This window comes from Oreochromis niloticus, linkage group LG19 (genome assembly GCF_001858045.2).
Source record: "Oreochromis niloticus isolate F11D_XX linkage group LG19, O_niloticus_UMD_NMBU, whole genome shotgun sequence".
Lineage (NCBI taxonomy): Eukaryota > Metazoa > Chordata > Actinopteri > Cichliformes > Cichlidae > Oreochromis > Oreochromis niloticus.
Genome location: NC_031983.2, coordinates 10,310,741 through 10,338,421, shown reverse-complemented (window position 1 = coordinate 10,338,421; position 27,681 = coordinate 10,310,741). Strand labels below are relative to the sequence as shown.

Here is a 27,681-nt window from a genome sequence, read left to right as displayed (position 1 = left end):
TTAAAACATTTATCAAACAAACAAGAAAAAAAACTAGTATATTTTTTCAGGATTGGGATCTGAAGGTGGTATCAGATTTTAATATAACATTCACAGTTTCTTATAATCAACTTGATGAAGTACTTACGCAGTCTTGTGACTGCCCCATGTCTGAGCGCTGCCCCTCATCATCGTGTTCTTTTCCGGTCTCCAATTTACAGGCACAGAAAAAAAAGAATCAGGGAGAGGAAATTAATTTCCAATAAACGTTTGACAGAGTGGCTTTTGTTTTGTCTCGGGCACGTGGTTTTGCATACCTGCCAGGTGTTGTGAGGCACAACCCCCCATGGCCCCCGTGCCCCGTGGCGAGATGCATGATGAAAGGCCTCGGGTTGGCCCATCAAAGGACCCATTGAGCTGCAGCCATGAGGAGGACAGAGGAGCCACAGTGTGGGCCGTGGAAATGTGACACTCTCTGACAGAAGCTCCACACAGCCCACTCAGGACCACGCTGACAAGCCTCGCTCGGAGGAGATCAGGCGCTCGCTGGCTCTCTTCTACTGACTCACCACATGCTGACCCTGGGGAGAGAGAGAGGCTGAGCTGTGAAGAACACGGTTACACAGATTATTTTAAGTCATGTATGATTTTCCTTTTAACTGACAGTCAAGCGCACTCCTTCACCACTTCTTCACCAAAATCTGCAGTTGATTTTTAATAATATTGTCACTATTTTTATGGTTTAAAAACCACCAATAGCACTAACAATATAATAAGTAGCATTATGCTCTTCTAGTAGTTGAGGTGGAGCGTCTTCTTTTTGAGTGCATGACATTCAATTAGTACAAAGGGGCTAAAAACAAGAGATTCCAGAGATGCTCTTCTGCATTCCTTGGTCCTAACAAGTGGTAATCTGAGTTACTGTTGCCTTCCTATTAGCTTTGAGCAGTCTGGCCATTCTCCTCCGACTTGTTATCAACAAAGCATTTTCAGTCAAAGAACTAGATAATTTCTTGTTTTCAGGCCATTCTCTGTAAACTCTAAAGATGGTCATGTGGGACAGTTCCAGTAGATTAGCAGTTTCTGCAATGTTGTGTCATTGTTGTGTATTCAGAGATGCTCTTCTGCTTATCTTGGTTGTAACCAGTGGTTTGAGCAGCTGTTGCGTTCCTGTCAGCTTAAAGCAGTCTGTGGGTTTAACAAAACATTTTCACCCATTCTTTGTAGAGATGGTCGAGTGGGACGATATTAGTAGATTAAATATTCAGACAAGCCAGTCTGCCATGCTAAACCACCTCTTTTCCCCATTCTGATACTCAGTTTGAGCTTCAGCAGGTCGTCTTGACCATGTCTCCACGCCTGAATTCATTGAGCTGCTGCCACGTGTTTTGGCCATCTGGATATGATGTGGCTTCATGAAAAGGTGTCTTAGAAGACAGTGTTCAGGACCAGTGTCTGACAGAGCATTTATCGCCCAATCTACAACTATCATGGAAATCCGTACAGAGAAGTAGCAGTTTTTTGATTTTCTCAAAATGAATTACAATTTTGAAAATGAACTAAAATGCAACTCACTGACTCTGATGCAAATATATCAGGCAAATTCTTGTTGTATTCATCAATTCCCTCAAACTCTTTGCTCCACAGAGATTTGCCACAAATTAAACATCCACTTCAAAGATGAGGATCAGAGTGATCTTATTACCCAAGCACTTCCTGAATGTCATTCCTACATAGATAAAAAAGCAGTGTGCTTTAATGAAATGTAATATAATTTTAACTGTGGGTCTCTCAAATTAGCAGTGGACGGGTTACGACTGGACTGCTGCTGCCCTCAAATAAGCCTCACCTGTCAGGCTGTAAAAGAGTACAGAGAGCCTTCAATTACCACCAGGCGACCAGTGGACAGGTCGCTGTCCCCCAGCCCAAAACTACAGGTATTAAAGATTTGGCCTAAATAATTCTGGAGTGAATGAGCCTAAACATGATGACCTGACTAGTGATACTGTATCACCTGTGACACAGACGCACGCGCACGTATGACTTTGCCAGTTTCGGCTGAAACAATTTCAGTGTTTCAAACTATGTTCCAGGGTTTTTAGTCCACCATTCATGAGGTTTGAAGAAGAAAATAAAAGACAGATCTGAATGTTTAAAAATGTTTTGGAAAAACTCTGTAAAGATTGAACAATACTCAAAGGATAAATTCAATTGGTTTATTATTTTGTTAGATAAGTTGAAAAAAAAGTTAACAAGTAAATAAGGCAAAAAGGTAAAACAAGGTAAGAACCAAAAGTTAACAAGTAAATAAGGCAAAAAGGTAAAACAAGGTAAGAACCAAAAGTTAACAAGTAAATAAGGCAAAAAGGTAAAACAAGGTAAGAACCAAAAGTTAACAAGTAAATAATGAAACAAGGTAAAATGAAGTAAGAACAAAAAGTTAACAAGTAAATAATGAAACAAGGTAAAATGAAGTAAGAACAAAAAGTTAACAAGTAAATAATGAAACAAGGTAAAATGAAGTAAGAACCAAAAGTTAACAAGTAAATAATGAAACAAGGTAAAATGAAGTAAGAACAAAAAGTTAACAAGTAAATAACAAAACAAGGTAAAACGAGGTAACAACAAAAAGTTAAATAAGTAAATAAAGAAACAAGTTAGAGGAGAGAAAACCCCAACAATCCCCTCTGAGCAAGCACTAGGCGACAGTGGGGAGGAAAAACTGCCTTTTAACGGGCAGAAACCTCCGGCAGAACCAGGCTCAGGAGGGGACAGTCAACTGCCGGGACTAGTTGGGGGGGTGAACAGAGGTGGAGCAAGACGAGGCTACATCGGTTGAGAAGGCAGTATTGTCCCTCTTCTGGAACAAGCGGAAGAATTTTTTCTTCTTTTTCATGGACTTTTCCACGAGCGCCTTTTTCTCCAGGATGAGGGTTCTCAACTCATCGATTGTTTCTGTGTTTTGCTTCTCAAGGTTCTTGCATCTTTGTTCCACCTGTTCTAATGTTGCTTGTTTTTCTTCAAGCTTTTCTTTGAGTTCTTTGGATGTTGCCTCCTGTGTTATCTTTGCCTTGTGCAGGTCTGCATTTCTCAGTTGATCTTCTTTGTGCATGTCTTCCAGCTGCTCATTTCTTCTGTGGGTGTCTTGGAGCGTACACTGCAGGTCTTCATGCATTTTGTCTTGTTTTTGCTTTTGCACCTGCATTTCTGTGTTTTCCCGCTTCAAGTTGTTGAATTCCAACAATATCCCCTTAATGAGCTCTGAGTTGTTTTTCGCCATTTGTTCGATCCTTTTCTGCATCTGTGAGCATCGTTTTTCCAGTGTTTCCTTTTCTCCTTCCAGCTCACTTGTTTTGACCTTCAATTCATTACAGAATTCTTGCATTTTTTGATTTTTACTCTCAAAGTCCTTGATAATGCACTTTTCTTCCGTCAGTCTTTCTTGCTGTTGCTCTTTCTCTTGAAGCAGGTCTTTATTTTGGTGCAGTGTTTGATCCAACTTTACTTTCACCATTCTGTAATTTTCCTGCATGCACTGGAGTTCGCGCTGCATGTCTTTATGCTTTGTTTCCTGTTCTTCCTTCTGTTGGAGGATTTCTTTATTTTTTTCTTCAGCTTCATAAAGTTGTCTTTGGAGCAGCTGATTCTTTTGGACCATGTATTGCAGATCCCACTCTGTCTTATCAAGCGTCGCTTTCCTGTCTTGAAGCTGCTCTGACATTTGTTTAACTTCAGCGCTCTTTTGCTTGTTTTCTTTGATCAAGAATACAATCTGCTCTCTGGCTTGAGCAAACTTGATCCCCCAGCCCTCATTAATAATGTTGATGTCGGGCTGGCGCTGTAGTGTTTCTTCCAGCTGTTTATTTTGTGCTTCCATTTGTAAGCACTTCTTCTCCAGGTGAAGTTTTTCTTCTTCAATTTGTTGAATTTTGTTCTGGAGATGGTAGTTTTCATTCCTACTCTCCTGTGATGCCCTTTGGATGGATAAGAGGCCATTCGGAGAAATTGGCCGGCCATGGCAGGAAGGAGAGGCGGCGTATTCTTTTTGTCTTGGTTGCCGTAATCTTGGATACATGTTGGCGTTTGTATACATGACTCTGAGAGGTTTCCAAATGTTTCTGTAGTGAACGTTTGAAGGCTGCAAACACAAAGGATGCGACGAAACCAACTAAAAATAGCTGTTTCTCACCCCTATTTAAGGAAAAACTTCAAAGGATCAAAGATCCTTAAGGTGTCCTTGTGACATCATCACTCCTAAGCCAATCAGATTGTCAGATGACATTTTGGAATGGGGATATTTTTTTTTAAACCGTTTTCAAATTTAACTTAACACTTGAGTGTTTCTTACTTGACCCGCTTAATCAATTAAAAAGTTAATTGCCATGAACACCCCTAATGTTATATAACAGACAACAGAAAAAAGACAGGTTTTTTTCTACGTGATGGAGCTATAATAAATGTTAAATTTTTTTTAATTATCCTACTTTTTTATAAAAGGGGACATTATTTAAAGAATATGTATTTAATTAAAAAACTCTGTATTCATCTAAAGGGTATAACAAAAAGGGTGACCTTCCTGCTCGAAAATGAAATGACCAAAATAAATGTATTTCTCTGCAATTACATACTCTGTGTAAACAGTCTTGGTATCAAAATACAGCTAACACTTGTGAGATGTCATCAGAGCTGTAAATATTACTGCAGATGTTACTATGTCAAAGTTACTGTGACTCAAACATAGAAAAATTTCTTTTTTATTTCCCTCACCTAATTTTTTATAGTATTTTATAACATATAACACCTTTGAAAATATGCTTTGGTTCACATTTAACTCCAGAAAATCATAAATAAATATGGATATTACCTGTCCACAGATTCATGGTGACGTAACTGCTCTTTTAACTGTTTGGTGTCTTTGCTTTGTTTGGTGTTTGTAGAAATGGTTTATATGAGCTTTTAGCTGAGATTCAGAGGTTTCTGTGGACACTACTCATGTCGGCACTTATATTTCTGACCTCTTAATTTAAACCGATTAACCGTGATCTCCCCCCTTTTGCCCCCATTTTTGGTGGTGTGGGTACAAATGATCAGGCATGACATTCTCATAATAAATCAGATAAAATACTGCAAATAATTATTTCTGCATTTGTGCGATTGAAATGAATTGAAAATTTGTATGCAATGACACCGTTTTAATAGACACAAAGCGTGAAAAAACACCCAATGCAGGCACCTGTATGCAATTCAGCTTTCCAGAGCTATAAACTTCCCTTTTTTACAGTATGTTTATGGATATAGTGAAACAATGTTAATCTTACTCAATATGAGGAGGATGAAACAAATCCATTCAGTTCATCAACTGCTCGGTTCCTGTAAATTAATGTGAACAACATTCATATCCCCCCAACCTGACTGCACCACTCTAGCCATTCGAGCTCATCGCCTTTAAAAGACACAGCCCTAAATAATACGAGTTGTTTGTGTTGACACCCCGGCTGATGTTTGTTGCTCAGTAATATATTGCATCAGCAGAGCAGAGCAGTTGTCTCTGCTCTGCACCTGCAGCAGCCATTCAGCCTGAAGTCTATAAATCCCAGTGCAGGGAGGAATGAGGGCGCTGAAATGCTCACTGGACTCCAGGGTTGCCTTTTCTGTCACCTTACACCACGTGAACCCTCAGATATGTGTTTTTGTTTATGCATATATGTCAGCTGTGGAAGCTAGAACCTTTACAGCGGTGGTCCTGCAGTTCGCTGCCCCTGCCACATGAGTAGATTCTCCCTCCCCTACGATCTTCCAACCCATCCCAGCCCCCAATTCCACATACCACCAAGCTGTGCATATACAAATCACCACGGCCTTGTTAGCATAGTTTAGTGAAGATGTCAGCTTTACGAGGGCCAGGTTGCCTGCTATGCATGTCAGGGACGGCAGGGGAGGGGCTGACCCACAAGGGGGAGTATAGTGGGATACACAAGACCTGCGCTGTAAATTTAGGTCTGAGGAATGGAAGCTGTGAAATGACTGGCCAGGACCTCTGTGAAGCAGACCCACGCCGCACTGTGTGATTTAACAGGGACACAGCAGAGTGGGCAGAATGGAAACGAACAGAATGGGATTCCTGCATCCAATAAAATAAATCATTTAATAATTTAATTAAAAAAAGAAACCTCTCTGCTTTGCGATTTATCCTAAATAATTTGACACAAATTAACAAAAAAGCCTCGTCCCGTACTCGTCATCAAACTACAATCAATGGACATTTTCTTATGAGCGCTGTTTTACCTGTGTGTGCGTGCATGTGTGAGCGAGTGTGTGGAGCGCCGGCATCATTAGATTGTTAATCTCATTTCCTTTCTGATGATTGAAAATGGAGAGAGGCTCTGAGTTTATCAGGCAGATAAATGGACGGCCCATCCTCCGAGAAGATCTAATCTGTCATGCGTCAAGGCTGGGGTTCACCTGCCGCCAGATAATAACCGTGTCGAAGGGCACCGATGATTTAGGGGAGCTCGGCTCTTTGTTTGCCTTTGCAAACACCTGATGGTTTCATTAATTAACTGGCCACAATTAGCGGGCCCACGTCACGCCAGGTAGACTCCTTCACGAGAGATGTGCGATATTAAAAAGCAGGGAGGAACTCCATTAGAGCTGACCTTTCCTGTGAAATTACTGATATTTGAGATTTAATTCCGAATTCAATGAAAACTTCATTTTTATTCTTACAGCTGAGGTCCTATCTGACTCCAGTCTGAAATGGGGTCTCCTGCAGCCTGCAGGTCATTAATTATGATCTTTATAAATTTAATTAAGAGGATGTCACTGCTTGATTTTTTTTATCTTCCTGTCCTACAGGTTAAAGAGTAGATAAGATATTTATCACCTCTTGGATGATGGGGAAAATATGCTCTTTTACACATTAATTATACACTATACACCAAATTCCCAGTTGGCTTGCTCTCTCATACATTAGCTTTTAAATACCAAATAAATATCTGTCGTATCCTCGCCAGTTTATTTGCGGCAATCCTCGACAGCTTTTCACCTAAAACATTCAGCTACTGGATCTGTTTTTTGACAAATGACAGATACAGACTCTCAGACGGAAAAGACAATGTAATTCTGAGGGTATACGTCCTGATAAAAATGCCTTTGGCAAGATTAAGCACAGAGTATTGTTACACAGCAAGGCTTTAAGATGTGTAATCCTCCAGATGATTTTTATACTTGCCGAAGGGAGGCAGGACTAGCAGAGTACTGTCCTTCCTCGACTCTCTCAGCACACATATAATATTTCTGTGTTTTACCGCCTCCTCTCGCTCTCTGCCTTTCACTGACTTTTTAAAAGTACAACGCTAAAAGCACATGAATATCACCACACTCATCTCCCACCACGCTCTTCCATCCATACCTCCCTCTTTGACTCGGGACCTCTGCAGCTGCCTGCTCTCATCTCATCCCTCGTTCCCTCATTCACACGCACACAGAAGCGCACATTTCCACTGCCACCCGCGTGCATTTATTTATTCGTTATATTTCCTAATTCAGTTTGACGAATGAGTGACAGCTTGACACTTCATTCGGCAAGATTAATAGAACGACACAATATTTACGTGGCAGAGACAGCCAATTATCCCGCCATCTATCATCCAGATTATCTTTCTGATTGAAAACTACTCGTCCATGTAATCGGAATTATTTGGAATTAGAAGGGAATTTATGGCTTCTTGTGTCACTTTTCCTGGACGGTGGTAAATTAGAAATATTAGATACATAAAGTGAGTATAGAAAAACGGGATAAAAAGAGGTCTGGAATTAATGTCACGCTTTCGTCAGTCTCCGTGCCCCAGTATGAACCCCCTTTTCAGTCACCGTTGTACGCACTTTCTTTGCATATATTAACACTTACAGTAGGTCATATATTGTGTTGGTAACACTGTGTAATTCACACTGGTAAAGAAGCAGCTTTTTCCCTTTCTGCAGCATTTTTAAGGATATGCTTGGCTGTGCGATGAGTTATTCTAATCACAAAGCAAGCAGAATTAAACGTGTTCAACTTAGAAGACTGTAATGGATAGATCTTATCAACAGAGATAGCCTTGCGTGTATTGATCTCTGGCTATGTTTTTTAAATGTCCATCTCACTCAAGGCAGAACTGACATTAGTTTACTCCTTCAACCTCTGTCCTTCAGCCTCTGTTGATTAATTCACTCGACTCTTTCCTATCTCACCCTGCAATACTCTGCATTCTGTTTTCATACATCACCTCTTCTGTACCATTCTCTTCTCAAACTTTCATGACTTGATTAATTTACCTAATCTCTCCGCTCTGTGTAATGTCTTTGAGTGTCTACTTTTTTTTTGCAGCAAAAAACACACCTTTAAACGAATATCAGAAGAACAGAACAGATGAATTGTACCAGCAGACACTACAGGTATATGATATGGTTGTCAGGCTGGGTCAAAATCAGCTAAGGCGCAATGGATGGATACAGCTGACAGTAAAGCTCCCGCCCTCCTCCAGCTCACTGCAGGAATCAATATGCTCCACTTCTCCAGAATTTGAAACTTGTTTTTAAACAGCTATATAGTAAATTAAAATAGACTCATAATGTAATCTGCTGCAAAAAGTGGCCAATAACCGAACCAAAAATAAACGTACCTAATTTTTCTTATGGTACATGAATTGACTAGGCATTTTTTCGCTGTAGGTCTTTAGTAATGAAATTTGAAAAGTGACGTTTCATCCATTTAGTAAATCCTGGCAGTCTAAAAGCCTGGCTCTCAGTCATTTCTTGTTTTAGAAATGGTGAAAATTGCCACATATAACAATGTTGCTGGAGTTTGATTTTATTGGCCAGAGTGCGTTCAGACTTGTAAATGGGATTACGCCATCCCAATATAGTACTTCAACAACTAGCTTGTTTATTTTTATCCTCTTATTAGGGGAGCTGAATCCTTAAAGGGTGCCAAAATTATCCTGCAAATTGCTGACAGGGAAAAATGAAAGGTCTCTAACGGTTATTATAAGCAATCTGTCTGCACCGAAGCACAATGTGACTGCTGCGCTTGCGATACCACCGGGGTGACCTCGGTGAGATGGGGAGGAGAGGCGTGTTGAAAGTCAGACACACCGTCTGGATGGGACCACCAGGAATATCCGCACACCTTGCGCGCCACGTTCATACCATATCCAACCCCAAAAGGGCACTCGCCATTGGCTTGAGAAGTATTCATATGACTTTGTGGCATGTTGCCTGGATATTTAAGCAGTTTATGGCATTAGACTGAAGTTTAATGAAAGGATGCAGTGAAATAACTGAGGATGGGCTGGAGTGAGGAGCATTGAGGAATACAATTTTTAAAAAGGATTCTTATATATTTACACCAAAATGTCTCAAGCATTAGTGTGTGTTTGTGTGTGTGTGAGACTATTGCAAATTAAATAAATAAATAAAATAAATCCACTGAAATTAAAACTATATAATTTTTTCAATCACAAAAAAAAAGTTTTAAGTAATTTGATTTTCCTCCACTGCCTCACTTTGTCATGAAGCTCTTGGTCAAAGTTCTTTATGATAGATGACTGCAGACTGCCGGAGGAGTTGGTATTTTGGATATATCTCCTGAGTTACCCGACCCACTCCTTGAACCCCAGGGAGCAAATTAACAGCATTGAGCTCTTGCCTTTCTTGTAACCTTTCCCCATCCTGACTGACATTTGTGTTTTCCTTAGCCTTGGGCCTGGGCGTATGGCAGCTTGAGAGAGGATGCACAGAGATGCTGCATATGTTAAACGACTTCCTGCGTGTGTTGATGCAGGGTGATGTCTGCGTGTGATGTGAGAATGTGTGCCAGTCCAGCTGTTTTATATATATGTATATGCTGTAGATGCCTCTGTGCAGGGCAGGAGGTATCTAAACACTTATGGGGGGAAAAAGAACTTAAAATGTTAATTTATTATTCTCAAATTAACAAATATCATTACTGTCTTATTACATTCTCGTTGCACCACCATAGTGCAGCATGCTGTGCATCAGAGCTATAAGTAAAATGTTACTTGGGTTTGTATTTGATTGCCCTTGACGCTGACAAAGCTGTTTGATTGGGAGGGATGCACTCAGTGATGGAAAGTGCAATTACTCTGCATTTTACAGTGTTGCATTTTACACCATTGCTTTACTTCAAAAAGTATGCAAACACATTGTCTTTGGCAAACCCATGATGCAAAAACTATTTGTTTTAATAGAAGTCACTTAAAATTTGCTTAAAATGTGAATCAGTGAAGGGTGGCGTCAAAGTGGTTATCAGTGGTGGTGAAGGTTCTGGGTTTGAATCTCCTGGTTGGCTGGGGCCTGTCTGTGTGGGGTTTACAGGTTAGGTTAATTAGAGGTTCTAAATTAGCCATAGGTGTTGATGTGAGTGTTTATCTCTCTGTGTTATTTCTCTGATGGACTTGCAACATGTGACCATCAAACGCCTAGTTTTTTTATTTATTTTTTAGGAATTTAAAGTAAGACACTGGAGGCAAAAACTTTATTTCAAGGACTCGTTTTAAAGGCTAGTGGAAAGAAAATGTCCAGAAAACAAATTTAGATGTGTCAATTTAGTCGATTTATTTTGTCAATTGGCCGTTTATACTACCTGATGCACAATTAAATATTAATGAGAAAACCTTTAACAAAATTGTACTTGATCAAATTTTCGAGTTTCGCGATGATCTGCTTGTTAAGATTTGTAACCCCGTTCACCTCTCGTGTCACTTACACACATATAAACATGTGATGGGACGCATCTCATGCCTCATGTCACAGTTGCAATCCGTGCGCCTCACAGAGTGGACAGCAGCAGGAACATAGTTTAAATCAATGAACAGTGGCTGGGAGTGCTGAATTGTTTCAAACATCTCAGTCCCGGTGACCTACTGTTAGCTAAAACCTTAAATGCTTCTCGGTCAGAAAACCCTCAAATATAACTGAAAGAAAAATCACAACAATGCTATACTGAAGATCTGAGCTTAAACATTAACAGTCAATCTCTGTGCTCACCAGTGCAGAGCATATTCAAATACTAATAGTGTTTGTGTGCATGTGAGTGTGTCAGTCTACTGGCAAACATGATAGCTCAAAAAATTTTGAATGAATTCTGATAAAACTTTGTAGGAATGTAGAATGGAGTCATGCCAACAATCCATTAAAATTTGGTTGACATCCACCAAGGTCTTCAAGGTCAACTTAAAGGTTTATAAGTTAAAAATTAACAAAAGGCTTCATAACTTGGAAACTATGATTCTTACAAATGTGTAATGTCAACATATAAACGTGTAACAAGGTTTTACACTATTGCACTGGCAACTCCACTACATATGTTTGGCCTCAAGCACAAGTATCTTCTCCACTATTTGACCCTGTAGACTTACAGGTTGTTTTTGGTAAGGATGCAGGCACTTACTATGAGTTCTGAATGCCTGTTGTTGAATGAATATCATCAATAAACTATGTGTGAGGTCTGAGTACACAGAACTTTATAACTTACATTTAGGCGGACACAGTATGTCTGCATTGTTTTCTGTTTTTTCTCCATGCGCCGCGTTCAATTCCTCGTATTAATCTGTCTGCTAGATTCTAAAACCTGAGACTGCAGTGTGAGCCTGCACTGTCTAAAAACACTCATCTGAATATGAATTTCAGAATCACTGCTGCTGTTACTGGATGATAAAGCTCCACTTAAACAAGTGTAATTGAACTTTCGAGGAGGGAAGGGCACACAGTGGGTTTTAGTTCCCAGACCAGTTGAAGCAGTGTGGGAGAAGAGGGATGGAAATATGGTTGGGTATATGAACCTTACAGTGGAGCTGTCATGGTGCTAATGGAGGAAGTGGAGCAGAGGGTCAGGAGTCCTTAGCACCTGTGTGGAAGATTAATGACCACAGAGCCATGGGAAGGAAAGACAGACAGAAAAAGAGTAACTCTGAAACAGACGCTGGCCTATCTGACTAACTCAAAGGTCAGAGCTACTTGACCTTTGCTGGGGAGTTACAATGTTAACTATACTGTCTGAGCTCTGTCACCAGCATTGGTCTTTGAAAATAATATAAATATTATTGTAATTTCTTTGTGTAATCCACTTCAACTGATATGAAAACCACACCTGGGATCATCGCACTCCATGTGAAGTCTATAATAAAGCGGTGAGATTCGTATGCAGCACAAGCTGTTGTCCCTTTAGACCATAAAAGGTGCTCTCAGGCAGCGATGCCAGTAGAGACCTTTATGATTACCTCAGTAGCATGTAGCGCCACAGAAAAGAGATATCATCATTATCTCGACACAAAGGCGGCCCTCACATTGTTAAAACAATTTGCTGCTTGCTAATGTAGGCTGTCAGAGCACCGCACAGGTCTAGTTCCGAGAGTTAAGTTGTAGGCGGGGGGGCGGAGGGTGGGGGTGGTTTTCACCTCCCTCCCTGCCTGCCTGGGGAATCGCGGCGGGTACGAGGCTCATTTCCTCATCAAACACAGAACGAGTGATTTGGAATATTTATGAGGCTCCCAATTTAAGTTAAACATTTAACAAAAAAGCATCCGATTAAAATGAGATAGCAGAAAGGGTTAAAGTCCCTGTGGGCAGCCAAGGCTAAAAATTAAACATGGAATGCTAGGAATGAATTAAAGTAGCAGGTCTAAGAAGAAAGATTTCAGCTCTGCAGCATTACTGTATAGAAGCAGTGGTGATATGGTATATGTTGAAACAAGGCTTTCAGTGACTGTGATTAGAATTTGAATTAGGTATGACGAGATAATGCTTTGATAAAGTGAATGCAAGATCATTTTGTGAATAATCTGCATGCTAATATGAGAATTTCATCCAAATGAGACGAGGCGCAATCTCGAATCTATGTGTATATTTCAATTTATAACACAAAACGCACGCCACGACGAATGCACAAAAGCTTCCGATAGTCCGGTTAGATCCTTGAATGCCGATATCACGATAAGGATATCAGCGCTAGGAACCCTGCTTAGGTCAGAGGGCAGATGTAACACAATGCCGTATTGACTTTATTGATAATCTATGGCTCCCTTTCATGCTTTCCCCTCCTCTCTTCTTGTCTCTGTAGCAGCAGATCAGTCAGTGGCTGAGAAGGAAGGGTCAGCCAGCTCCTGATCTGCTCAGTGACTCTCCATACTTCCTGTTTAATCACCAGTCCCTTAGGAATACTCTGCCATCCATCTATCACACCCTGAAAAAGTTCAGGTGCTCTATATATCGCTGACAGATGGAGGACTTGGGTCAGGTGTGTATATGTGTCTGTATATACAGCAGGTACCCCTACACATGTGCACTAGTTTCTCTGAATAGCATGAGATTTTAAAAAAACTATGTATAATTTTTATATATATATTCTACATACTGTGCACACTGAGCACTTCATTAGATACCCCTGTTCAACTGCTTGTTAACACAAATATCTAGACATGAGGTAATTCTGGCGGTAAAAAGGGATCCAACCAGGTCTTCTTTGTGGGCTGATTCACTGAACAGAGCATCTCCCGATGGAAACACCAATTTAAGCTTCTCAATATGCATATGAACATGTCTAATCTATGAGGAAGAGACAAGAACTTTGGTACCAAAGCTATCTGATTTAACCTGCTTGCAGTCCAAACTCTGTGGAGCAATCCTGTTTAGTCTGTGTGGAAAGAAAAAGTGAACTAGTAGGTGCAGAAATGCACTGGATGAGTATCATCAATTGTGTGATGACTGTGGAACAAAGGCAATGTACTTCCTAGTATGGTGAACTGTTCCTTTAATTTCCAGCGTCATTTGCTTTTCAAAGTAACATATTCTGATGAAACTGCTTTCATTTTGCATTAGTCACTGTCAACAAATCCAGAGTCTTGGGGCTAAGATCCAAATGCAGCAGGTAGGAGGCAGACTGAAACAACAAAAGATTAGCCTTTAATGTAACTGGAAACAGAGGGTCACCAGGCTGCAGCCAGATAACAGACAAAGGAAGCACAACGTGAAAAACACAAAGGGGATGACAGGACTATTTATACACAGAGGGCTGATAACAAGACACAGGTGAAGCCAATCAGGACAATCATGGGAAGACTGTGACAAACAGGAAGTAAAGAGGAAACAAATTAAAACCAGAAATGACCAAAGAACACAGATACAGATGTGAAAACTAACACTATGACAAACTGCATGTTGTTCATAAACTCTTTCACCCACAGTGAACCTAATCATTGACATGTCTTCCTGTTTTTGCACTGACTGGACTGACAAGCATCACTTATTTTAATTTCCTGCCCTGAAATCTGTTCATTTTTTGTTAAAATTATATTAAATCTTGTGTTTAAATGCTTCTATGGCATAAGACCAATGCTACGAGGACTCTTCTGTTTGTTGTTCTCTCATTACTTGCATCATTTTAACTTTCCTGTCAACTGTAAGGGTAATTCTCCTCACCCACTGTATATACTGATTACTATTGCAAACATTTTATACAAAAAGAAAGAATTCTTGAACGTCCACCTGCACGGTAGGAACGCTGTTTATTTATGTTTTCACTGGCAGCCCTGAGGGAAGTGACTGATGTCTCAACCACAGAGACACTGCCTCAGGCCATCATATGCTACCCTCCAAGGTTCCTCGATACAATCTGCATCTGTGTGTCACTTTTGTCCCCCTAACAATCCATGATAGGGTGTTGGACAGGCAGGATGGACTCTGAGTGCCCTTGTAGCGATTGATGCATTGGTCATAAGAAATAATGTTTGAGAATGAACCCCAAACAACAACCTCTGTTTATACATATATAAGCACTGTCAGAAGTGGGATTTGAACCCACGCCTCCAGATGAGACTGCGACCTGAACACAGCGCCTTAGACCACTCGGCCATCCTGACTGCCTTTTAAGTAAATTTTGGTGATATCAATAATTCCACACATCTGCGAAGCTCACCTTAAAACTTCATATAATTTCATTTCATTATATTGTATGTTATAAGTTTTCACTTGCAAATACAGCTAGCTTACATTTATAAAACAGAGAAGACTTATTTATCTCTGTGCCTGCAGTTAAATGACAATGATTGTGTGCCAGCTGATACCTGAGTGCCAGGCATTTAAAGAATTTATCACAGTGATTGATTTATTATAATATTCCCTTGGCTGATGCAAATCTTGTAGCCCGGTATGAAGGTCTTCCAAAGGCAGCCTCCCTGTTGCGATGGTGTGATCTCATTTTCTCGGCAGAGAGGCAAACTGCTAGCCTCCCTCTGATCCACCTGGCAGGAGGGGAGTTTGGACTGAGACAAGCTGGCCAGCCCACTGACCTCTGGGTAGAGTCTCTAGCTGTGCTGGGCAGGCAGGCAGTCGGGGTGGGCCAACGATGGGGCACGAATGACTGAAGCAATAGGGATGTGATTAGCTGACATGGCGGCTGGATTTTTGCAAGCTGTCCTATTTGCAGGCATGGGTGAGCAAAGGGGCAGAGCCGCTAAAATGGGAATGAATGTATTGATCCTGCTGCTGTTATGAGAATGACATACACAAGCTATTTTTACAGGAGGGAGAACACTCTGCTGGCGAAGGCAATCTGTCTGTGACGTAGATAAGCTCCTAAAGACTAGATGGACCCAGTGGGTGGGGAAATAATTCAGGTGCGATTTAAAGGAATAGGCAGGGGTTTTTTTTTTAGAAATAAAGACTGAATTAGTTTTTTTCAACCTTTTACATTGTTTCCAATTAGAGAGCTTGAGGGGTGTGGTTAAATAAACTTCAAAACTTTGGGACAGAGCAAAGCTAGCTATCTGTACTCCGTTTTTGTGTTAAGCTAAGCTATCTGGCTGCTGGCGATAGTGTCATTTCTTACACACAACTATCAGAGTGGTATAAATCTCATCCGAGCCTAGGCAGGGAACCTTTCCTTTACGTGAAACCATTTGCAAGCAATACTTATTACTTATTACTTTTCAAGGGCTAACAATTCAGTATGAGGGTAATACACAAGAATTAATGTAATCATGGAACCAAATATGGCAGAACTGTATGTACAGCATCTAGATGGCAATACTACAACAAGATCCCTGCCACAGAGTGCAGTAATGCTGTCCTCTGTCCCTTCTCGCCATGCTCTAGTGTCCAGGGGAAGCGAGCTGGATCCTATTGGAATGCTGCATCAGGCCAGCAGCCAGAGTTCAGAAGAGGCTTATTCTTGCTCACGCCATTCACTGAACTTCTCCACTCTTTTTGCATAAAGTAATTGCTGTCAGGCAGTGAGCACTGCAGAGTCACTTGGGCTCCACAAGCGCAGAGGCTGAGATTAGGGAATAAAACAGCCAAGTCAGTGCTACTTAGGCACTCCTCTGTCATTGCGCCGCTATGGATGAGGGCTGACAGTGATGAATATTGGCCAAAAGTTGGTATTCCACATGATGATTTTCCCTAATGAGAATTGATGAATGCGGGAGGGAGGGACTCGGGATTGGGTGATGAGAGGAGGGACCACTCATTAGGAGCCAGTCATGCTAAGCTGAGCGGCTTTAAGGTGGGCAGCACTGCTGGGCTGAGCTATGCCACTCCAGCAGTTCTTCAATAAACATCAGCTAATATCATGGATCAATACTGCCTCACACAGTACAGAGTCACATGAGAAAAATGTATGAGAGGAAAAAACATCAATACACAAACTCCTCCCTAAGAGCAAACTCTAATCATGTAGCAACCGTATCCATATAGAAATACATTTACTGTTTGTGTGTTAACCCTCTACATATGCTAACTGAGATCTATAGCAAACTCTGTATCCATATGCATGAAGCTGTGGTAACACCTGGGTGTGGGACAGACACAGGGCTTTGCTGTCCCAGCTGTAGCCACGTCAGCCCGAGAAGGAGAGCAGGGACACTGGACTAGCAGATGGTAGTGCAGGCTTTGAAAAGCCATGGCCCTGAACGAGCCGCAGGCAGCCCCAGAGGCCAGTGCTCAGCCAAAGCTCCACACGTGGCAAGCTAGGAAGGACATTAAGTGGATAATAGTTAATAGTGAACCAGGCCATTTACTATCATGTGCATACTTTATGGACCACAACCACCACTCCCGTGTGCAGAAGGGGCCAGGTCTAAGAACAGGCTTAACTTTTAGATGGAGATAAAAGTGCTAAATGATCACATGAGCCATTTGGAGACTGTCACACTCTTGGATAAACATTGTGCAATTCTTCAAGTGATTTAATAGCTTGTTGTTCGCTTGATGGGAAAGCATATTAGTGGAAAAAGCTTTTCTTGCAGTCATATGACTGACCGCGGAACATTTCAACATTTTCCATCCAAGATGTTTTGTCCTTCTCCTTTACAAGGCCCGGGGTCATTGAATGTGTCAGTCTCCTATGGTTAAGTATAGATGAAGAGATAGACTCTTTAATATCCAGGAGCTCATTTCACAGTAGCTGGCAGGTCACAGCATGATGACAGCTAAACAAGCCAATCTACAGGATAAGCCACACCGAGCATGCGGACTGAGGCCCGCGCTGTCCTGCAGTGCACAGAAGATAACAACTACATGATGGATTGTTACGAAGATACAATTAGCTGAGAAGGCACACGTTTGTGTTGTGTTCTGGTATGACTGTCAAAATAAATACGCATAAGACTGCTAATCGCAATGACATTTAAGTCTCAAGTGTAAGTGGCCTTATCCAAGCAAAAGCTTTCGCGCTCCTTTGATAAGGACAGTTTGCTGGTTGTGTTTTGCCTTCTTCAGCTGCAGTGATAGAATTTGTCATTGGAAGATGCAAAGCAGGGATGTCTAGGGACACATAATAGGATTGCCTTGTCTACATTGTATTTTCTTTCAAAAGTGAATTAGGATATCTCTTTTCATCACAAAGTGAAATAATGTATATAATAGGTACATTCGAAACCCCTTAACCACTTTGCTCTGCGTTCATAATGGGATTTTAACAGCAGGCTCCTTCAAAAATCTAGCCGTCACCATCTCCAATATTGGATTTTTCAAATACTTTTATGAAACCCTCTCTTTATTTCCTTCCTGTTGAAATGACTGGTTTTTAATCAGCCGATGCACAAAATGTCTGAATACTCTGCAGCCATTAAACCTGCCTGCCTCCACGCAGACACATCCTACTGACTGCACAGCCTATTAGGGAGATGGAAGATTATGGGCTAAATGAAGCCATTAGTTACGCAAACCTAATGATCATCTTATTTGTATGTATAAATCTGATCTATTTCCCTTGCTCAAGGCAAATATTTCTTCCCTCAAATGATTTTGGGGGAATTGGGTAAAAACAACAGCAGCATCAACAACAAAAACAACATCAGGATCCATAATGAAAGGAGCGGAGGCAAAGGCACTCAGGCGATTGCATCCATTACCCCTCTCCACTATATGGACCCTTCATAGGGATTACCCCTGGTTCCAGGGAGGTTGATTATTAGACGCTTGCAAAGGTTTCGTTTGAATCGCCCCAGTTAAACGAGAAATTGCAAGCTGAGGAGAGAGGCTAATAACAGTTATTAACCCCGTGCGGGCGGCGGTGTAAAAGAGCGCCACAATAACGAGGTGCACCACCAAGGTTTGAGGCGCAGCGCAGCTAGCACACCCCCGAGGAGAAGCTAACTTATTAAAATAATGAATTAGCCGACCAGATTACTGCAGCCTGCGGCAAAGGCAATTATCCCCCTCCAAATCCCTGGACACGGCTCCCTAGCGCCACCATAAAACAAGTGCTCAGAAAGCAAGAGCCCTCCGCTCCACACAAATGGATAGCCTGTTAATTAGGATCTCTCCCGCTGCGGGTAGCCTTCCCACTGCCATAACAGAAACCACTTCCACGACAGGGAAGAGGAGGAGGGGAGAAAGGAGTGGGAAGATACCAAATATGCACAACAGGAAAAGATAGTGAAATATGTAAAAAAAAAAAAAAGTGAGTGAGTGAGATTGCAAATAGTTCCAGTGTAAAGAAACGCCTAAAAATGACAACGCAAGATATGGACCATTAGCACGTAGGCTACAAAGAAGCACCGGGAATCACCAGTGGCCTCAATTTAGAGCGCTGTGTGAGGTCTCTTTGGAGGCAAATACAGTATGGGGCGGTCAATCCAAGCCCAGTATGTGCTCAGCTTTTAACAGGTTTACTTTGAGAGCCACAAAACCAGTGACCAAAAAACTGAGTTGCATTTCACACTTTAAGTGTTACATCTAGGGCTTAATTGTGCACCCATAAACTACCTTTAAAACCCAAATATATGTCAATCCAATTTGAAGTAGCTCAGCTTTCCTTAAAGCCAGCGAGTCTAACCTGTCCCCATGAAGTAGGGTTTATCAAGGATGTCAAGGATGGAAGCGAAGTAGGCCAATGGCCACCCAGAAAAAGAACCCACGGTTACTTTATGACACATATACCGCCTCTAATGGTTATAAATACTGAAGTATCACATGGTTGACATTGTGAACCAAATCTGGCCACCTTCTGCTATCACCTTCCAACTCCATATCAGTAGAAATCATAAAGTTTTGAAGGCTGGACTCACCTTGTCCTGCATAGCTATACTTACACAGAGCAGGGACATAGCAGTGAAAGTGGAAACTGTGCCAAAGGGATAGCTGTTACACACTGCATAGTTCAGCTACTCATTATTATTTCGTCTAATATGTATTTAAGCTCAAAATTGTGACAGAGTTATTTATCTTGGGATAAATACATATATGGATAAAGACACAACAGAAATCTTTCTTTGCACTGATAATACGAATCACACACTTTCCATGTTTATGTTTTAATGAAGGACATTGTATTTTTGAACGTATTTAAAATGGAAATGTTTTTTCCTTCAGTAATATCAGTTGCTTTTATGCTCAATACGCAACTAATATAAATTGAAACAATTGCCATATTTACATTACAGGCAAGTGAGTTGTCCTTCCATTGATACTACATTGCTGCTTTTACTATACATATGCATATCGTCATTTGAAAATGTATACATTATAGTTAGTAAACCACAGTCTTCATTGTGCAATTTTTTCCCAAGAGAACGATTATATAGTCACACAGATATGCAGGGCACGAAACAAGACATTATGCCAGTGTACTGTATGAATATGCCTGCAAGGCTTGACATGAATGCAATTTCATGTAATTTGAATGCCTTTCATGAGGCAAGGACTCTTTTGAACTGTCTTAAAAAGCTCATCCACCATGGTAGCTGCCAGTGGCCCTCGGTACAGAGGAGTCATGTCGACAGGCCCAATTAATGATGGGGCGTCTGAGAGTGAATGAATGAGGAGCTTTGAGAGGATTCCTCCACCTTAAATCCCCCTGTGCTGCTGCTCCCAGACTGCCTGTGAAGAACAATCAAACGGCAGCAACCCCCTCCTATTTATCACTTTAAGACATTAGCCAGACATGGGCCTGAATATTAACCAGCTCCTTTTCCAGGAGAGTTCCACACCAAAGGCTGCATGTGGCAACATACATTTTTAATCATAGGGGAAAACGAGGCCTCTCAATCGCTCTCATCTATTACTGTGTGCTTAACTCGCAGCATTTTTTTTTCCTCTGGGCTGCTTGAAAAAAGAAAACATGCTAGGACCATTTATGAGCTGTGCAACAATCATGCATTTATACTCTCTTTCATTCTACACTTAGTAGATGAATCTCACGAGTGCTTATTCAATGAAATTTATTTGAAAAGCCTATCTCAACTGTGCTGACAGAGTTCATTTCCTTGGGTTGACTATGTCTCCACGCCTAGGACAATTGGGCTGCACAGGCAGTGGAGCATGAGCGAGGCTTCTACAGCTTAATTGGAGTCATGTTCTCTAGAGCTTGGAGCTGCTCCTTTCTCCACACTGGCCTCTCTGGTGCTGGGCCTGTGGTGAGAGCACTAAGGGTAGGGCACCGGTACCAAGCGTGCAGGGAGATGATCTGTTCACCTCGTCCTCTCCCTCTGGGGTTCCCCTACTGTGACACACGGCACCCTGGTAACAAGGTCACTCTACTGTTGTGGCACCACAGGGAGAGTTGGACTTATTATCAGGAGAGAGGACAATCTTAAGAAGAATCAAAAGGAGAATCTGATCTCCAATCACATATTATCCACGTGAGACCACAAGGTTTTCTATATCCAGGAGCTTTACTTCTAACTTTGTCAAGGGTAAGAGTTTAGTTAAAATACAAAAGACATTGTGATAAAGATATCACCGCGGATCCATGTGCGTTTTATAAATCTATACCTATGTTTATGCTTTAATTCAATAGCAGGAAAATAACAGCTCGTACTCTATTGAAGCAGCCCCACTTTAGACTTTACGCTCAGTTTAAATAAAAACTCATTTACTGAAAGAAAACTGCAGTTAATACTTTTATTTTAAGCCCCAAATAAATGTAGCAAATGTGCCTTTGATGTAGAAACTGTTAAGCACCCTGTTACATTATGCTACTTTGTAATGCTTTTCTATTGTGGCGTGATTTATACATGTGACACCTCTGATTGATACCAGGCAACAAAACATTTGCTTGATAGGTGCAAGGCCTGTATCTCGCCATTCAAGGGACCAGGGCAAATGAATGCTTTTAAACTGAACCATACCCCTTATTAGGTTGTAATGTAAGGGAGTGTCTGTAAAGGAAAACGAGGGGTAAATAGGACAAAAATCAGATCAGCCTCTGCAGATGATGATACAAATCTATGTCATATGTTATATAATGCAGAAAACTGCAGAAATGTATATGAGATAATTATATTGCATCTTACAAATGTCTAACGAGTCACATTTTTAAAAAATTTTTCTTGTCTGATGCACTCACTGTTAGAGTACGAGCCTATTCAGCGCCGATTTCAACGGCATGTTTATAAGACGAGCAATTTTTCTGAAATGCTGTTAAGAACTTCATCAAAACGTGCTCAGCAATATTTATTCTGTGGTCTATTTTTCTTTTGTTAAGGTAGCCATTTATTAATCACTGTTTAGTGAGGAAATTGCACAAATCAGTTAAATGAGCTACACCATGCATGGGCTGGCACTGCACTGCCAGCATTTATCAATCTCAATCTCTTTCCCAGTGTAAGAAAGTGAAAACTGAGGAAGGTCATTTTGTGCCCAATGAAAGTTTTCCTTTGGAAATTTTACCTTCCATTAAGAATCAAATTAAGCACCGGACCAGTGCCCACCGCCCTAAAAACACACCTACTCGCATACTCCTAATTTATGTGTACTTAATATGGAAGGAGCACTGGTGTGTTGTTGAGTGAGAGGAAGTGGTTTAGTCTTTCCACAGTCTTTCCACTGTAGTATGTATGTTTGGATGCATGTGGATTTGCCAGTGTGTTCCTGAATCACAGAGGGGGGTGAAGCAGAGTATGCAGCTATCATTCACTGCTGTGGGTCAGTCCTCACACGTATCAGCAGATGACCAGTGTCAAGACAGGGAAGGTCACAGGCCTGCAATGTGCGGTCTCTCGCAGTTTATAGAGCTTAAAAAAATCCTGCAGACAAGCAGGTAAGATCTGACTCTGTGAGACAGATTAGCTTCCTCTCGTGCTGTCATGGTACCATTCTAAGGTTTGGGTCAGGATGAGATATTTACTAGCTGGTGCAGGTAAACATGCCAGCTTTTATGGCCGGATGCCTCTTTGGCTGATGCGTTTTCTCTTTCTTGTCCTGCTGTCTCTCTCTCACTGTTTCACTTCCCTCACTGTCCCCCTTTTTTCTAGAATTTCGACAGCACGTAGCCTTTCTTCCTAGCTCGTCCGTCTGCGTGGACCCCGATGACAGTGAAATCTGGAGGCAGTGTTTTTGAACATCTTTTACCCCAGCCGCTCTGTGGGAGTCCTCTGGCTTAAAGGTACTACCTTATTTGTCTAATGCACGACGTACATTTGACATTCACCTGTGTGCACGCCTGTCTGTTTGTCTGGTCCTTATTCTGTTCACAGTCCCATTTGCTAAATAGATAAAATGCACTGCTCCCTTTTCATCTCTCTACTGCCTAAGGGGTGTTTTTCCTTGATTGCATTACAGTCACAGGAAGCTTTTCCCTGATTTCCCTGATTAATTTCTCATTTTTTTTCGTGTGCGTCTGTGCACAAACGCATGATCACAAGTGGCCAAATTTTAAGCAAATTCGACGGTTGTTTTTGTTTTTATTATTGAGTGACGATAACATCTGAAGGAAGCTTAGCTGTTAAGTTTTACGTAGGGGAAACCTTTGTACTAGCTCCTCCATTGTGTGAAAAGGGCATTGATAGGAAGGCAGATAGAGCTGATCAATATGAAGTGCAGTTTTCTCCGCAGGCCTTTTTTTTCATATCTCTCTCTTGTTTGTGTTTTGAAGGGGTCGGGGGTAGGGTCTGGTAAAGTGGTGGCGTGGGCGGGCTTCTGCCCCTTTATCAATCAGGATTTTAATTACACACGTCTAGGGCGACAGCTAGATTAGAAACCAATCGACGCTATCGGCCACAAAATCTAATTACTGTTTATTGACAGATAAGGGCAGGCCCCCTTCACTTTTCCAAATAAGATAAACCTCCCCCCTCGTACACAATGAAGAGCAGCTCATACTGTCCATGAAAGACTCTATGATAAGTAAACCCCCACCAGAAAATTCCTCTCTCACCCATACCGACTCCTTTCTGACACGGGATCACCGTGAGGGAGCCAAATTATACTTCCCCTTTCAAACTTTTGTAATAGTGGAAGGATGTTTTCCAGCGAGCGCTTGTTTTTTTCCGCAGTCTTATTCATGGAAATTTCTGTAACCCTTCACCTCATGTTTCATAAACTGTACTTACTCCCGTTTCTGTAACTTACTCATAAATCAATGGAGTCTTAATGATGAGTAATGGGTGACCTTTAACCCTGCAGAGTGCACACAGGTGAGCCATCGCGTCTCCTGTAGACATACATCTCCCCGGGGGATGGTCCATCCTCGCCTACCTCGGTGTCCTTCTCTGCGAGCTAGAAACGCTCTCCTCGCAACATCACCCGTATCAGTCGTTTTACAGCCTCCGCCACCGCGTGATGCACTTTGCCTTTAAAGCCGAGAATCTGCCTCAGGTAAATATGGAGTAAATGATTGGATTATTGTTCTTTCATTCGGCTGTGTAGTAATGGCTGGATTATAAACATTGCAGAATATAGATTTCCTGTCAGATCCTATGAATCAGACATCCTTATCTCATTTCCAGACTGCCGCTCCACCCAGCGCTACCATCTCCCAGCCTGGGAGTCAGTGAGAGCTTGGGGAAGCCATATACATGCATACACACACACACACGCAGAAAAAACATAAACACACAGACAGATAAACAATCGCACACACTCACACATGTATGGATGAGACAGAGAGAGAGAGACTGTTGCCACCCAACACAGCACAGGCACTCCAAAGTCCATTCGAAGATTTCTAAAACCACTTAGGTCCCCTGTCCATATTTGTTAAGCAAGTAAGTCTAAGGGCTACAGCACACTGAATTCAAAGAGAGAGGAGAGGCAGCAATGTGGAGAGCATGAGAGCGAGGGGGGGAAAGGGAGAAAGATGTCTTCTAAATGAAATTTAGGGAAGGGTAGGATGGAGGGTGGCTGACAGCAGGTGGAGGGAGAGCGGCTCAGGACCCCCCTGATTTGGTTTGAATCTCGCAAAGAAAAATGTTTGGACTTGAATTATGCAGCATTTTTGACCGGGACTGGAGATTGATGCGTGATTCCTCTGATGCTTGGACATCATATCAGTGCTTGCGTCTGATATGGTTCATGTTTTTCTCTCTCTCTGCTGTCTGCCTCTCTGTCTTTTCACTGGATTACCAAGAGTGTAATTGAGTTAGCGAGCTGTGTGGACCAGCAACTGCTGCACAAACATGCTTTTGTTGGAATTCATCAAAACTCCCTCCACAACGAAAACAACACACGCAAAACTGGTATCACAAAAATCATACACTGAAAGCCAACTGTATGCATAACTGCCCCCCACCCTCAAAAAAAGAAAAGCTGATCAACTGTGTAAAACATAAATAAAAACAAAACCCACGGATTTGCAATTCTGAGTCTTTCAGAAGTAAAGATGGGAGAATACTATGAAATACTGTGTGGTCAAATAGTTCAACAATTTAAGATTAACATTTCTGAGGATTTCATTATCTTCTGCACATAATATCATAAAAGATTCGCAGAATCTGAAGAAATCCAAAGAAGAAAGCAAAACAAATACATAGCGGCTGTGCTCTCTTTAGTGGAAATCACTGAATGGAACACTTCCAAAAACCAATCCATCACTGCATACACAAATGCAAGTTAAAATGCTACCAGGCTCATTTCAGATGGGCCTGAGGTGTAGCGGAGAGCTTTGTGGTCTGATGAAAGCCAAAAAAAACAAACAAAGTGTACACTGCATGACTAAGTTGCACATATGAGAGTGCACCATTAAATCTGAGCTATCAGCTGCCATCCAGACGGCATCTTTTTCTTGCTGATGTCAGCAAAATAATGTCAAACCATAATCTCCATGTTATGTATTACAGCAGCACGGTTCTCTTCTGCATTCAGTGGCATTCAGTGGAGACGTGTCAGCCGTTGAAAGCATTTGGTACATGTCAATGCTTACAGTGTACATTCAAAATAGGTGTTACAACAGGGGGACACAGGCCCCTCTCTCAATTTTTTATTTATTTTAAAATGGATTGCTGATAAAAAAAAATATTTTAAAAAACTACAAGTGCAGTATTTGTACTATCTTCAATTAACTGTAAGGTCTGTAAATTATTCTGTTCTGCATTTTATTCACAGTTCAAACTTTTCTGGGAATGAGGTCATAAGTGGTGACATTGACTCCAAACCTGTGGCATCAAAAACGGGAATGAGGAAAGATGCGTGTGAGCTTTCATTCTTTCAAATATAAAAAGTGTTTGAGCTCGACCCGTGCCGTGGATCAATTCCAGTGCTCTGGTCATTTAGCCATCAAAGAAACAGGCGAGCGAGGATACAAGAGAAAGCACTGCACAGACCACCAGCGCTGGTTTCAGGGTCCGTTTGAACTCTGGCTGCAGCTTTTCATTCCTGATTAATCCTCCAATTATTTTCCTTGCATGATATTTAAAATAGCAATTTTCACTATATTTTTCATGCTTGTTTTATCTAACAAAACCACCGTCCTGTGATACAAGATAAAGCTCCAACTGTTAAGCAGCGACTGTTTATGTTAGCCGGAAAAAAATAATAATATTAATTTGCATGTGATCCATTGCCTGATATTTCCCTTTACTGCACAGTGTGGATAATCTATCTGTGGGCTGTTGAGAGCCGTTCACCTCTAGTTAACACACTGGGAACTGAACAGGACCGCTGTTGTCATTCCTTAGTGCTGAAGCGCTGTGCCATTACATTTATAGATTTTCTCTTTGATGGGATAATTTGGTCTTTATATCTCTCACAAATGAAGTGATCCTCAGTGCTCCTTGCACAGCTCAATGTGCAGGTCCCATTTTCAAATACAGTTAATTGCATTCCAAAAGAATCAATGATACTTTCACGGTGACAATATCATTCTTTTAATGTCACTTAATTTCCTCAGTGAAATGATTACATCAATAGCCTGGAACCCATTTCTATCTTTCAGCATGAATTAATCTATTAGGGACAATAATTACACGTTTGTAATGGATAGGTTTTTGTACTCAGAGACCATTGTGCTCCCGGTTGCTGGCACTGTCCTGACTGTCATTCATTCAGTTTATGAATTACACTATCAACCTGGGGGAAATAAATAAATAAATAAGGGTACCTCAGATGCAGCTCCTTGGTGGCCTTGTTGTGAGATAGCCCTCCCTCTAGTGGAGATGATAGAGTTGGTTGCTGCTGTCGGATGGCTTTCTCCTCTCGTCTGCAGCTGAGGCCGTCAGTCAGTGATGGAAAATGCAAAATGAGAGGAGGAAAACAACTGACAGAAAATATAGAAGGGAAATTGAAATCTCTGCATTACATGACTAGAAAGGAAAGTCAGTTGTAACGCTACGGAAAACGAATTTTTGAAAAAGGCTGACAGTGAATGTCAAAATAAGGCCAAATAAGTCCACGTGGGTTCATTCAGTGCTGTGGAGTGCAGCTGATTCACCTACAGAAAGCTCCATAACAAATTACAATAAGTGCGTTCACACAAATAAGTGTGTAATTCTGCTGAAAAGCCAAATCAAGTTTGTGAAATTTGTGGACGCCTGGGTTACCCGATACAGCAGCTGTGATATGTGCGACAGACGCGACGCTGCTTTTGTCCCGTTATTTATTCATCACCAGTGGAAACCAACCGACTGCCACGGTGTGCAGCCTTTTCACCTGCCGTTTTCTCTGCTAGGCTACCCACCGAATTCCGGAGGGGGGCTAGGGTTGACCAGATAGGCAAAATTAACTTAAATTAGAGCCTCTAAAAACCTAGTTAGCTCGAAACAGCTGTACAAGCATACAGAGGAACATAGGAAGCATCTGTTTCCAAAACTGAGCACTGAGTTGTCTTCCCTTTTTTTAGGGGGAGGGGAGGGTCTATAGGAATTCACAGTCTTAAAATAAAAAAAAATTAAAATAAACAGTATGAATAAAATATGTTATGTTTTATACAACACCTAAAAGTGGGTGAATCAGCTGTAAGTTTTTTTTTTTTCGTAGCATAGCAGAGCC

At 41.4% G+C, this 27,681-nt stretch overlaps 1 long non-coding RNA gene and 1 other non-coding gene across 2 annotated transcripts; both read right to left on the bottom strand.

Annotated features, from left to right (window-relative positions):
• Positions 1 to 70: 70 nt before the first annotated feature.
• Positions 71 to 27,613, bottom strand: LOC112843141 (uncharacterized). The gene is made up of 3 exons (XR_003215289.1): positions 26,795 to 27,613; positions 297 to 560; positions 71 to 187 (listed from the first exon to the last, which is right to left on the bottom strand). It is a non-coding gene; the product is annotated as an uncharacterized LOC112843141 (long non-coding RNA).
• trnal-cag (transfer RNA leucine (anticodon CAG)) lies at positions 14,815 to 14,897 on the bottom strand. The gene has a single exon. It is a non-coding gene; the product is annotated as a tRNA-Leu (tRNA).
• Positions 27,614 to 27,681: the final 68 nt, after the last annotated feature.